This window comes from Balaenoptera ricei, chromosome 16 (genome assembly GCF_028023285.1).
Source record: "Balaenoptera ricei isolate mBalRic1 chromosome 16, mBalRic1.hap2, whole genome shotgun sequence".
NCBI classification, from domain to species: domain Eukaryota; kingdom Metazoa; phylum Chordata; class Mammalia; order Artiodactyla; family Balaenopteridae; genus Balaenoptera; species Balaenoptera ricei.
This window is the reverse complement of record NC_082654.1, coordinates 2,116,428-2,129,247: the sequence shown is the minus strand read 5'-3', so window position 1 is coordinate 2,129,247 and position 12,820 is coordinate 2,116,428. Positions and strand designations below refer to the sequence as shown.

Sequence of the window (12,820 nt, the reverse complement as noted above, 5' to 3'; positions counted from 1 at the left end):
AAAGACTATGGCTCCTTTTTTAAAATTTGAAGTCATGAACTCAAGGAGTCCTTAATGAACATGACGTGGATATAGATCCCTCTTAGTGTATTTGGAAGTTGATGCTTTCAACATTGATGCCCTAATGGGAGACAAAGAAGCGAGCCCTTGACTAACAGGAGGCACTTCTAAGGATAAGCCTCAGGAGGATCAAAGGGGCCCCGAACACTGGAGACCGAACCTCTGGTTTAAGCTCTTGAACTTGGGGCTGATTACACGCTCTTTCCAGACAGCTGTTCCCTGACAGCTGCGGGGGCTTCAGAAGGGCTCTGCTCGGCTCACCAGGGTCTGCCCTAAATGGCACCTCTTCCTCACTCCGTTGGGCTGGTGGGGCTGATCTGAAGCTGCAGAGAAACCAGCCTCCACGCAGAACAAGCTGAGAGCGAAGTTTAGGAACAGCAGGTCCCCAATTCTGTGTGAAACGTGGAGTGATGATTAGCTGAGAAAAAAGCAAGAAACACGGAATACCTGCAAACCTACATTTCCCCCGAGAAGCACAGCCTTCAAATGGTTTGAAAGAAAAACCAATAAGCCTTTGAAAAGAACGCAGAAAGGACCCTCTCCCTTCAGTCCCCTCCCGCAAGCCGACCTGCACCCCTGAGATCACAGGCACGGCTCTGCCTTCCAGCATCTCACCTCCCATGCTGGCGTCCCACTGGGGCTGGGGCCCACCCTGGGGACAGCCGTCCGCATAGGATGACCTTTCAGTGACAAGGAGGGTGCTGAGTGCAGTAACTGCTCTGTAAGAATGTAGGGATTCTCAGCATGTCATTCTGTGATTCTTTTTCCCCCATCAAAATGTTGCTTTTATAACCCAGGGTAAATGCTCATCATGTCGTGACTTTGGTTTCCGAGCCGCGCTGCCCCCATCCTGCTGGTCCTGGGGGCTCCTGCGGGAGCAGCCCCCTGAAACTGGCATCCCACGTCCTGCTGCCTCGTGGCAGCGCCTGAACGAAAGTTCTTCTCTGCAGACGGGAAATTCCAATTTCACCCACGTAAAGGCTACTTTTGTAAAAGTAGGCTTTGCAACGGCCCTACAAAAGGCTTGAATTTGCACAGCAAGAAAATGGATAATCCCACAAACCCCGGGCTCCCCATCTCGAGGCTGCTTGGTTGATTTTCTCTGGATCAGGCGCACAGCTGGCCTCCCTCCTCACTGGAGGGTGGCCCTTCAGGTCTCCTGGGGTCGTGGGATGGAGCCTGAGCCGCAGTGACGCACGCTCAGCCGCGGTGGGACAGCCCCACCCAGATGCAGGTCAGGACGTGGCCAACACGAGCTCACACCTGCTGGGCAGATGGCCACCGGCCACCCGTCCACAGCGGGGCCATTCCCAGCAACCTGAGCCCTGGACACGGAGAAAGCAGCAAAGGATCTCTGTCCTCAGGACACATTAAAGCAAATCCAACCACACCAGTGAGGGAGAGTGAATCACGCACTAAGGTTGGCCAAGGAAACCCTCTGTATCCCCACCTTTTTCCTTAAATACAATAGAAGGGTGTGGTTGGTGAGTGGTTACCACTAACGCCCCTCTGAGAGCAGCAAGGACAGGGGCGGGGGACGGACAACCTGAGGCTGTGGGTACAGATGGGCCCCGCACACTCCGACCGCACCCCGCACACGGGGGCTTCACTGTCTCCTACATGAGGCTGGTCCCCAGACCACCCTGGGGGCGTGAGGTGCCCTGGGCTCTGATTCCCCACACACAGCCCTCGCCGTCACTCCCTCCACTCCGGCCAGCCTCTGGGACGGCCCCACCCCACCTGGATGGTCATTCCATGGGATCCCCATCACCACCTTTCACCTGAGGGGACCGGTAACATCTTTGGGGTCTTCCATTGGGCTCCCCAGAAGTGGCCCCGGGGCAGGTGTGGGCGCCCGTGGGTACTTTGGGAGGGGATCCCGGGACCCCTGAGGGGAGTGGGGCGAGAGACAGGGCAGGAAGAGGTGAGCCCTGAGCAGGCCGCTGGGCCGGGTACTGCTGCAGGCAGGGTCAGGATGCTGGGCCCCAGTGGTGGTGGATCATAGGTCATAGGTCAGGGGCTGGGAAGCATTTTCTGTGCGGCCAGATTGTTCACACTTTAGGCTTGCAGGCTACAGGGTCTTGGTGGCAACTACTCAGTTCTCTTCTAGTGTGAAAGCAGCCGTGCCTGAAGGATTGGTGTGACTGTGTTCCAATAAAACTTTATTTAGAGACTAGACAGTGTTGCAGAAACTAACACACCATTGTAAAGCAATTATACTCCAATAGAGATGTTAAAAAAAAAAAATAAGGGAAATAAAAGAAACTAGGCTGCGGGCCAGATGTGCTCCGTGGGCTGCAGTGTGCTGCCCTGGTGTGGAATATGCCTCGGTTTTCTCACCGAGGGACAAGGGGGCTAAGGGGCTCATCCACCGGCTGCCTTAGGTTCCCACATGGACCTCCGGAATGCCATCTGAGGCCCCGCCCCTACATCCTCCCCATCGTCCCTCAACAGATGCGACCTGGATCTTGAGTTCCTCCCTCCAAGGTGCCCGGGAAGTGCCCAGCCTGAAGGACCAATGCTGCTCTTTGAGTGCGGCGGACACAGTCTTTAAGTGTGAGATTCAGGGGCAGTCCCATGAATGGTGGTCCCTAAAAGATGTGTCCACATTCTAATCCCGGAACCTGTGACCTTATTTAGAGAAAGGGTTTTTGCAGACAAAATTAGTTACGGACCTCCAGATGCGATCATCCCGCATTAGGGTGGCCCTAAGGCCAGTGACAGCTTCCTTATGAGACACAGACGCAGAGCAGGAGGCCCTGTGAAGTTGGAGGGCAGAGATTAGGGTGATGTGGTCACAGCTCAGGAGCCGACGGGAGCCGCCAGGAGCCAGAAGAGGATGAGGGACCCCTCCCTGGAGCCTCCGAGGAAGCACAGCCCTGCCAGCACCTCGAGTTCAGACTTCAGGTCTCCAGCCTGTGAGAGAATTGCTCCTGGACCAAGAGCTGGAGGTCGGGGCCCTGGGGCGCCCCTGCGTGGGGAGACGGGCTCTGGTGTGTGAGTCCGTTCCCAAATCCACACTGAAGTCACCACCAGCTACCCCATCTGTGAGCCACGCCCCGTCAGGCAAACATAATTCCCATCGGGGAGACTTATCCCGTGGCCTGGAGATGAGCATTTTCCTACTTTCCTCTCACTTTCTGTTTTTCTGAGTGTGTTCACCAAAAACCTATGCAAATAAATTTGCAACTCATTGTGACTTTAAAAAGTGTATTTAAGCCTATCTGGGCAGGAGCTTGGAGGAAAAAATTACCCTAGAAGAATGCTAGTCATACACTTGAAATAACCTTCTGATCCTGAGATGTGGTGACAGAACAAGAGGGGAGAGACACTGCTGGACCAAATATTTTGGAGGGAAAAAAATGAAGCTTCCATGTCAATCTCCAGCCCGTCCGTAAATGGCATGAAGCTATCTCGGAGATGGAGGATGGCAGTGAATCAGCTGACATCTGTAAATACTGCTGAACTTACTTTTTCGAATCCTGTGTTTCCTACAGGCAGGAGGAAGCTCCATTCGCCACGGGCCAGCGCTGAGCAGACAAGAATGCTGGGCGCCAGGCTGCCCGCTCCCCGCGCACAGACTCTTTCTGGAGCCCCGATTGCTAACGACCTTCGTTTCCTAGCTCCACTCGGGGAGCACGCTTCAGTTTTGGATTCTTCAGCAGAAAGACCAACAAGATCGTACCTTCATTTATTCACAATAATTGCTGTTTTCTTTGGAGGTTTCGAGACTACAGGAACTCTATTAATTCAGACACCTGATTGGTGTTTCTGTGGGTGCATCTGTGGTGCTTGCCTGCTTCTTGCACTGGGGTCTTTTCCATATCTGTACTGTGGCTTTCCCAAGGCTCTGAGGCCTCCGGGTGAGGACTGGCTATTCCTTAAACAATACCCATATCTAGAAGGCAGTGCACACCCCTTTCATTCAACAGATTTTCCCGAGTGTCTAAGACTGTGTATTCCTTCAACAAATGTTTATCATCACCTGTGATGTGTCAGGCACTGTTCAAGGCTCCAGGGTTGTAACTGTGTATCAAAGACCACTCTTGAACATTCCCCGAATGTCCCTACCCCAGGGCCTTTGCACTCACCTCCCTGGGGCTTCAGGGCTTGCTGCCTTCTCCCTGCACCTGCCCTCTTCTTTAGAATCCCCTGTGCCCGCATCTTGCTCTAATTTCTTCAACAACACTATCTCTGAGGAAGCACCAACAGGTTAGATGTAGGGTAAGAAAGAGACGGTGCCCCGGGCGAGACCAGACTATCGGTGCAGCTCCAGCCTGGCTCGTCAGGAGGAAGGGGAGGCTTCCTGGTGATCGGGCGGTGACCACTTAACTAGCGGAAGGTGGGAAAGTTCTTTGTTCGTAAGGACCCTTGTGATTACTGGGCTCATCTGGATAATCCGGGATAATCTCCCCTTTTGAAGATTCTTAATCTTAAATCCCATTTGCCAAGTCCCATTTGCCGTATGTGGTAACAGTCGCGGGTTAGGGGATTAGGACACGGACATTTTGGGGGAGCCGTTATTCTGCCTGCTGCACCATCCTCTTCCTCCCCGACCCTCGGATCTAGGAAGGCTTCCCTCTCCTGGGGGCCAGGAGAGGTCCCTTTATATTTGTGTCCTTCCCACTCCAGGATTCCCTGTAAAAATCTCCAGGGTGCACTTTTCCATGCCTGATCCCTTATATATCAGGCCAGCTTAGTTCTGGGTGACTGAGCCCCAGGAATTCCTAGAAAACGTTTTCTCCCAATAAAGCTTGGCTTCTGAAAACCAAAAGTGATGGTGGATATATGCCTTCATTCATTTGTCCAAACCCATAGAATGTACAGCACCAAGAGTGAACCCTGATGTAAACTACAGACTTGGGTGATGACGTGTCTGTCAGTGTAGGTTTCTTGATTGAAACCAACATACCGTTACGGTGGGGGTGATTCTCACCGGGGTGTCTGTGCTGGTGTGGGGGAGGGGACTCTCTGCCTTCCACTCAGTTTTGCTGTGAACCTACAGCTGCTTTAAAAAAATAACGTTTATTAATGAAAAAAATCAAAAGTGCTTGTTTTCAGGGCTTTGTCATAGTCTGGATTTTTTTAAAAAATGCTTTTAACTCTTAGACACAACTATTTTGTTCTAGATGGTGGCCCTCTTGCCCTGAATCAGTGAGTACATTTACCACGTGTAATCCAGGGATGTTCGGAAGTTACTGGCAATAAAGACAACTTAATTTAACAGGAAGACAGTGTTATCACCGCAGTCAGCCCACGTGAGCCTCCCGAGAGACCGCAGGCTCCTGCAGGTACGGCTGGTCCTTGGCATCCCCGAGTCTCCACGACACCAGCAAGGAATTCCTTGGTTGTGTCATTGGGAACTTCTCCACAGCTGGGTGATTATGTCTGGTCCCTGATGTCTTGTCTTTAATGAGTAATGGTTGCTCTCTAGTAAGAGTTGTAGCTCAGGACGTGTTAATTTCTCAGTCCTGTCCTTGCAAATAAAGTAGAACAATTGCAGCTGCCCGCCAGTGAGTGGTGAGAAATAAACACGTCCTTGCTGAATTGCCTCTAAAGCGGATCATCTATAGCAGAGACACCATCAGGTCCAGACTTGGTTTCCAGATGACGTTAAGCTGAGTTGTAGGAGGAGGAGACTTTGCACGTGGTGTCTGAACTGAGGTCCAGCCCCCTCCTGCCTTTCGTCCTCCACAGAAGCCTCAGGGAACAGGGCACACCTACTCCAGAGGGAGGAAGCCTTCAGCAAGTGTGTATGTGTAAATGTCCACACCGTCTGCCCTTGGACGTGGTCACAGTGTGAGGCTCGGGCCACAGCCGACGTGAGAAGGGGCAGAAGACACAGGGCTGCCGTTTCTCTTGCCAGCTGGAGAGGCTGCCCCTTGAGCAGACAGCAGCGTGCCCAAGGACGTGCCCGCCACATGGGGACGTGTGCTCGGCACCTCCCATGCCTCTCTCTCCATCTCCCGAGAGGCGGCAGAAGTGGCTGTGGAGCCCACGTCATGGAGATGCTCCCTGGAGAGGCTGGACCTGGCATCCAGTCTTTGCCATACCCAAACTTTGTGCCTCCACCCCTGCCCCTGACATCCCTGCACGACATAGGGATTTGTCCCAAGTGACAGAACCAGGACTGGAATGCCCAGGTCAGAGAAGGAGGCTCTAACCCCAGGCTGGCTTCCAGGGCATGGCCAGATGCCAGGAGGGTCAGGCTTTGCACAGCACGGCTGCAGGACGGCTGCCCAACTCCAATCCAGAAATCATAAAACTAGCTTTAAAACAGCATTGCCAATGTGTCAGACATATTAGCAAGCCCTGGATTCATTCTCAGACAAAGAAACAATTTCAGAATTTTCTTTGACACAAACTAACTTGTATTTTATAACATTCTCAACTTCTGATATTTAAATTGAAAAAGACATCTAAAAAATCCTTTTACACATTGCATGAATTTCCAAATAAATTTACATGTTGCATTCACTTCCAAAATACCTCAAATGCTGCATTCTTATACCGATGTCATACTTTTTATAAGAAAATTAGCAGGTTCTTCTTGGGCAATCAACACTCCTTGGCTCACTTTTTAAACTACAATGCCAATCCTTTTACAGAAATCAGCTCAGGAAGGTTTCTGACAGAACAGCCACGGCTATAGGTTTTGGGAGGTTTTGGGACCCGCCACATTCGTCTGCATGTTCTCGAGTGTGAGGGGCTGCATGGCCAGGATTAAATGCCTTCATCCAGAGTCTGACGCAGGCTTCTGGAGATGCTCAGAATCTCCTGGTAATTTACTGGCGCCTTGTTGCCTGGGTGTTTGTCTGTTTTCATTCCTCAAACCGGCAGCACTTCTTTTCATAAATTAGATCAAAGCATCTTTCAGAAGATACTGAAAACTGATGAGGGTTGATAGGCCTCTTTGGAATTGCCTGACTTACTTTCCTAGAATCCAGAGCCGTGAATCAATCTGAGACTTGTGTGAGAAAACCCCTGGGGAGAGTCTCTCATGGATCACTGCCTTCATTGTGACTTGTAATTTATAGATTTCGAAGTAGATGATTATTTTAACAGATTATCATGTACAGAGATACTTAGACTCACAGGAGAGAACTTCAAGTTAGCTGGGCTCAGACTTGATTTAGTTGGCTATTCGGGATACATACCAAGTTTCCCTCAAAATATTTATTTTTTTAAAATAAATTTATTAATTTATTTATTTTTGGCTGTGTTGGGTCTTCGTTTCTGTGCGAGGGCTTTCTCTAGTTGCGGCAAGTGGGGGCCACTCTTCATCGCGGTGCACGGGCCTCTCACTGTCGCGGCCTCTCTTGTTGCGGAGCAGAGGCTCCAGACGCGCAGGCTCAGTAGTTGTGGCTCAACGGGCCTAGTTGCTCCGTGGCATGTGGGATCTTCCCAGACCAGGGCTCGAACCCGTGTCCCCTGCATTGGCAGGCAGATTCTCAACCACTGCGCCACCAGGGAAGCCCCAAAATATTTTTATGTTTTAATTTTTTAAAGGAAATCTCCAAGTCAAAAAAGACAATGCAGTTTGCCAATAACGAGAAATACTGGCAATGAAAGTCACCACTCATCACTCCATTCTAAGGAGGATGAGAACCCCATTTCACTGATAAATTTCTATGAGTCTCTAGTATCCAAGGAACTTACATACTATTTCTTTAAAAAAATTTTCTTTTGCTGAAGTATAGTTGATTTATAATATCATATTAGTTTCAGGTGTGCAACATGGTGATTCAATACTTTTATACATTATATTCCATTTAACATTATTACAAAACTATGGCTATATTTCACTGTGCTGTATAATATATCCTTGTTGCTTACCTATTTTATACACAGACTTGCATTCTATTCTAATCTTCATGACAAATTTGACGTTTATTTGCCCCAAGTTGCACACAAGGCTGGGGTTTAGTGAAGAAAGGACAAAAAAGGACTTGTGACTCATGGTCACTTACTAACCACAGTGAAGTTGGTCACTGGGACGCACACCTACATTTAAAACTGGGGCACATCTGCCCGTCTTCTTCAGAAAAAAAAAATGTCTGTTCAGGTGCTTTGCCCATGTTCACAGCTGGATGTTGTGTCTTTTTGCTGTTGAGTTGTACGAGTTCCTTATCTATTTTAGCTATTAACCCCGTATCACGTATGTGGTTTGCAAGTATCTTCTCCCACACCATAGGGTTGTCTTTTAATTTTGCTGATGGTTTCCTTTGCTGTGCAGACATTTTTAGCTTGATGTAGTCCCACTTCTTTATTTTTGCTTTTGTTGCCTTTGCTTTTGATGTCAAGTCCAAAAAAACATTTCCAAGACCAATATAAAGGAACTTATTCCCTATATTTTCTTCTAGGAGTTTTACAGTTTTAGGTCTTACTTTTAAGTCTTGGATCCATTTTAAAAAAAGAAGGAAATCCTGCCATTTGTGACAACATGGGTAAACCTGGAGGACATTATGCTAAGTGAAATAAACCAGACACAGAAAGACAAATATTGCATGATATCACTTATATGTGGAATCTAACAAGTTGAATTTAGAGAAACAGAGGGTAGAATGGTGGTGACCAGGGGCTGGAGGAGGGGGGAAATGGGGAGATATTGGTCAAAGGGTACAAACTTTCAGTTCTAAGATGAATAAACTCTAGAAATCTAATGTACAGCATGGTGACTATCATTAATAATAATGTGTACTCACAATTTTCTAAGAGAGTAGATCCTAAGTGATCTCACCACACAATAAAAGGTAACTTCGTGGAGTGATGGATGTGTTAATGAATTTGATTTTGAGAATCGTTTCACAATATACGCATATGTCAAGGCACTGTGTTTACACCTTAAATATAAATAATTTATTTGTCAATCATAACTCAATAAAGCTAGGAAAAACCAAAATTGGGTCACAAAGAAACAACACGTCAGCGACAAGCAGGTGAATTAGTTTGCCAAGGCCGCTGTAACACAATACTGGCCTCCCAGTCCTGGGGGCTGGAAGTCGAGATCAGGGTGTCGGCAGGGCCGGTTCCCCCGAGGCCTCTCTCCTTGGCTGGTAGATGACCACCACCTCCCTGTGTCCTCACATGGTCTTCCCCCTGTGTGTCTGTGTCCAGATTTCCTCTTCGTATAAGGACACCAGTCATACTGGATTAAGGCCACCCTCATGACTTCATTTTACCTTAATCCCCTCTTTAAAGACCTTCTCTCTAAATGCAGTCACATTCAGAGGTACTGGTGGTTAGGGCTTCAACATATGAATTTTGGGGGGAACACAATTCAGCCCATAATAGCAGGTGAGGAAGTTAACATCTTTTAAAATGGAGGAAAGAATTTTTGTATTTAAATGGTGGACTATCTCTCAGCACACTTAAACAGAGCTGAGTGACATTTGAACTGGTCCACTTTAGTGTCCTGGAATGTTACAGCCAGAGGGGACCTTTCAGATCTGGGTCTGAGCATCTTACCCCAGAGATGAGACCCAGGGCCCAGGGAGGCCAGCTGACTAGTCCCAGGTCACAGAGCAAGGCGATGGCAGAGGAGGGTGGAGTTCTCACCCCAATGTCCTGTCCCCACAGAGAGGCCTCTAGATTCACAGGGTTGGAATCATTCAGTCTTAAGCACCTAGTTGTACGGCGTCCTTGCTGTATCACAATCCACTGCCCGGTGGTGGCTTCTTCCTGCTTGGTCCCTCCGAGGTGTCAGCAACACCCCCAAGGGCAGTAGGTTGTATTTCTTGTCTCGGCCCCAGGAGAGAGAGGACTGGCCCTGCCCTCCTATTCCCAGGGGAGGGCCCCCATTTTTGGAGGGTGGCAGGACCCCGTAGCAGGGAGCACAGGGCATCAGCCAGTCCCTGGAGCTGCCGTCTTTACAGGAGCAGTGTTCTCAGACAGAGGGACGTCGGACACAAGGATGGTATGTTCTCCAAAGTTCTGTTCAGGGCCGTCCTGAGGGCTGCCTGCAGGTGAGACCTGGGCCCACTGGAAGCATCCATCTCTGAATCAGAGCCAACAATGTCCAAGGCCTCTGTGTGCCAGACCCTGTTCTAGAAGTTTCCACCATGGTGATTCATTTTCTCTCCCAGCGACCCTATGAGGGAGGTGTAGCTGCTACAGATTGTGTGTCACGGCTGCACAAGGTGACCAGCTTCCAACCCGGGCCGTCTGACTCTCAAATACAAACCCCTGCCACTCCTGATCTCTTACAAGATTTTACAGGTTTGTCCCTGACTATTTCGAACTGTTCAGAATGACCTTTACCCTGACATATTTTGGCTTTTGAACTTATGGGCCTTTAGTAAAAGTGAAAATCAATCATTATTTACTCATGTAAATGATTTTTGTTTCAATCATTTGGAATGAAATTCCAGATTTCAGTCAAATGTGCCACATGTTTAAAATAAACTGATAAGCTGGAGAATGTTTTAAATGTATTTATCCATTCCTTATTTTCAAACAACGAATTTATGAAAATGGACTATGCTTTAATGAAGCTAAGAATTATTTTAAACAGATTTTCTTTTTTAAAATTTGAGCATAAGTAGGTTTACAAGATTCTAGTACTGTTTTCTGGCTTTACTGATCAAATAGTTTTGCTAGTTGTAGTTTTATTTAGGGTGCTATCTTTACTCAGAGATTTACTGATTGTCTTAAAATTTCCAGGAGTATTTGGAATATCAAATGTTATCCTTTTGGGCCCTGTTTACATCAACTTCAGAAAAGATACTTCATTTCCGGCAACAACAGATATACTGTGACAATCCTCCTGATGGAAATAATTATAAAAGTGTGTGTGTGTGTGTGCACTTAATTCCTATAGAGAGGTGGGGACCACATATTGCAGGCAGGACTTGAGGAGGTATGACCCTGGAGAGGAGGCACACACAAGAGGTGAGCTTCACAACTACCTGGATATATTCCCTGGGATGTGTTCCATTCCAAAGGATGGAGTTGGGGAGGGGGAGGGGATGGGATGTAGGTAGAGCTCCAAGCAGAAAGCAAAACATTTACTAGGCTGAGGAGACATAATCAGAGCTCAGGAATAACAAGTGGCTGAAAATTAAGAGAGAGGGCACCTCAGAGAAGCAAGCTGGAAAATCCCCAAACAACTTCCTTGCAAGTTGTGGGCTAACTCCTGAGCTGTGTGTGTGACAGGTCAAAACACTGAAAAGATTTTCAGCAGCCACAGGATGCTGAAGAGGCAAGAGTTCAAACCCTGCCAAGGTCAAGGGCTTTGGTCATCACCACAGACTATCAAGTAAGAGCCTGAAAGGGCCATACCAAGTGGTGAGGACCACATCCTAAGGGTGAGGGAAAGACTAATGCAGGTCGGCCATAGCAAATCCAACAACTAACCATTAACAGGACCACTGTAACCCGGTGGTACCCACTCGCCTGCCAGAAAAACACTTAATCTCTTTGGAGGAAACATCATCATCTGAAGCCACTACCATTTCTTTTTATCTGCAAAGCCTGCAAAATCTGATATTCAATAAAAAAAAATTACAAGGCCTGCTAAAAATCAGTACTGAATAACAAAGAAAAACAATAGACTTTAGTAAGAGACCCACAGAGATTCAGATTTTGGACAGACCAGACATGAACTTTAAAATAGCTATGATCAACACAATTAAGAATAAAGAGAAAAGGATGGAGACTTTCATCAGATGCCTAAAATCCATTAAAAAACTAAATTGTAATTCTAGAGCTAAAGTAACCATAAATTAAATTAATAATTTAGTGAATGAGTTAATAGGAGATTAGATACATCAGAAAAAATAATTAGTGAGGCAGGTGATAATTCATTTGGGAGTATTCAAAGTGATGCACAAAGAGGAAGAAGAATGGAAAACGTAAAGAAAACTGTAAGAGACGTGTGGGACAGAGCAAAAAGGTCTGATCTATGTATATATCAGCATCCCCAAAGGAAAACGAAGAGAGAGTTAAGACTGAAGGAATATTTAAAATTCTGGCTGCCAATTTCCCAAAACTGATACTGTGTTAGTCAGCTCAGGCTGCCTTAACAAAATCTCACAGATTGCATGGCTTAAACAACAGAGAGTTACGTTCTCATAATTCTGGAGGCTGGAAGTCCAAGGTCGAGGTTCCAGCAGGGCTGGTTTCTGCTGAGACGTCTCTCCTTGCTTTGTATACAGCACCTTCTGTGTCTTCACGTGGCCTTTCCCCTGTGCACTTGTGGGGAAAGAGAGATCTCTGGTGTTTCTTCCTCTTCTTGTAAGGGCACCAGTCCTAGGGGATTAGGGCTCCACACTTAAGACTCCATTTAACCATATTTACCTCCTTAAGGGCTGTATACCATATACAGTCACATTTGGGTTAGGGCTTCAACATAGGAATTTCGGGGGAACACAATTCAGTCCATAACAGGTGTGCAAATCTAATTAAAAATATCATGTCACAGATGTAAGACACTTTCCAAATCCAAAGCAGGATAAACACAAAGAAAACTGCACTTAGGCAAATTATTCTTAAATTGCTGGAAAACAGATGAGAAGATATTAAAAGCAAAATAAAGAAAATATTGAAGGGAAAAAAGAATCCCTACCTTCACGGGAGCAATAAAACTGAAAGCTGAATTTCAGAAATGAGATCCAGAACACTATGGGATAATACCATTTAGGGGATTTTTTTTTTTGGATGTGATTTCAAAAATAGAAAAGATATAAGAATAATAAATTAGCCCCATCTACGTTTTATCCCAATTCACCAATTATTTCCATTTCTCCATATGTCAATTGTG

The 12,820-nt window shown here is 47.1% G+C and overlaps 1 long non-coding RNA gene across 1 annotated transcript in view; it reads left to right on the top strand.

The window, feature by feature from the left end:
• Window positions 1-5,454, top strand: part of LOC132350896 (uncharacterized) — a 476,060-nt gene extending 470,606 nt beyond the window's left edge. Inside the window, exon 5 of the long non-coding RNA XR_009498040.1 lies at window positions 5,190-5,454. This is a non-coding gene — a long non-coding RNA (uncharacterized LOC132350896). The remainder of the gene's footprint in view (window positions 1-5,189) is intronic.
• Window positions 5,455-12,820: the final 7,366 nt, after the last annotated feature.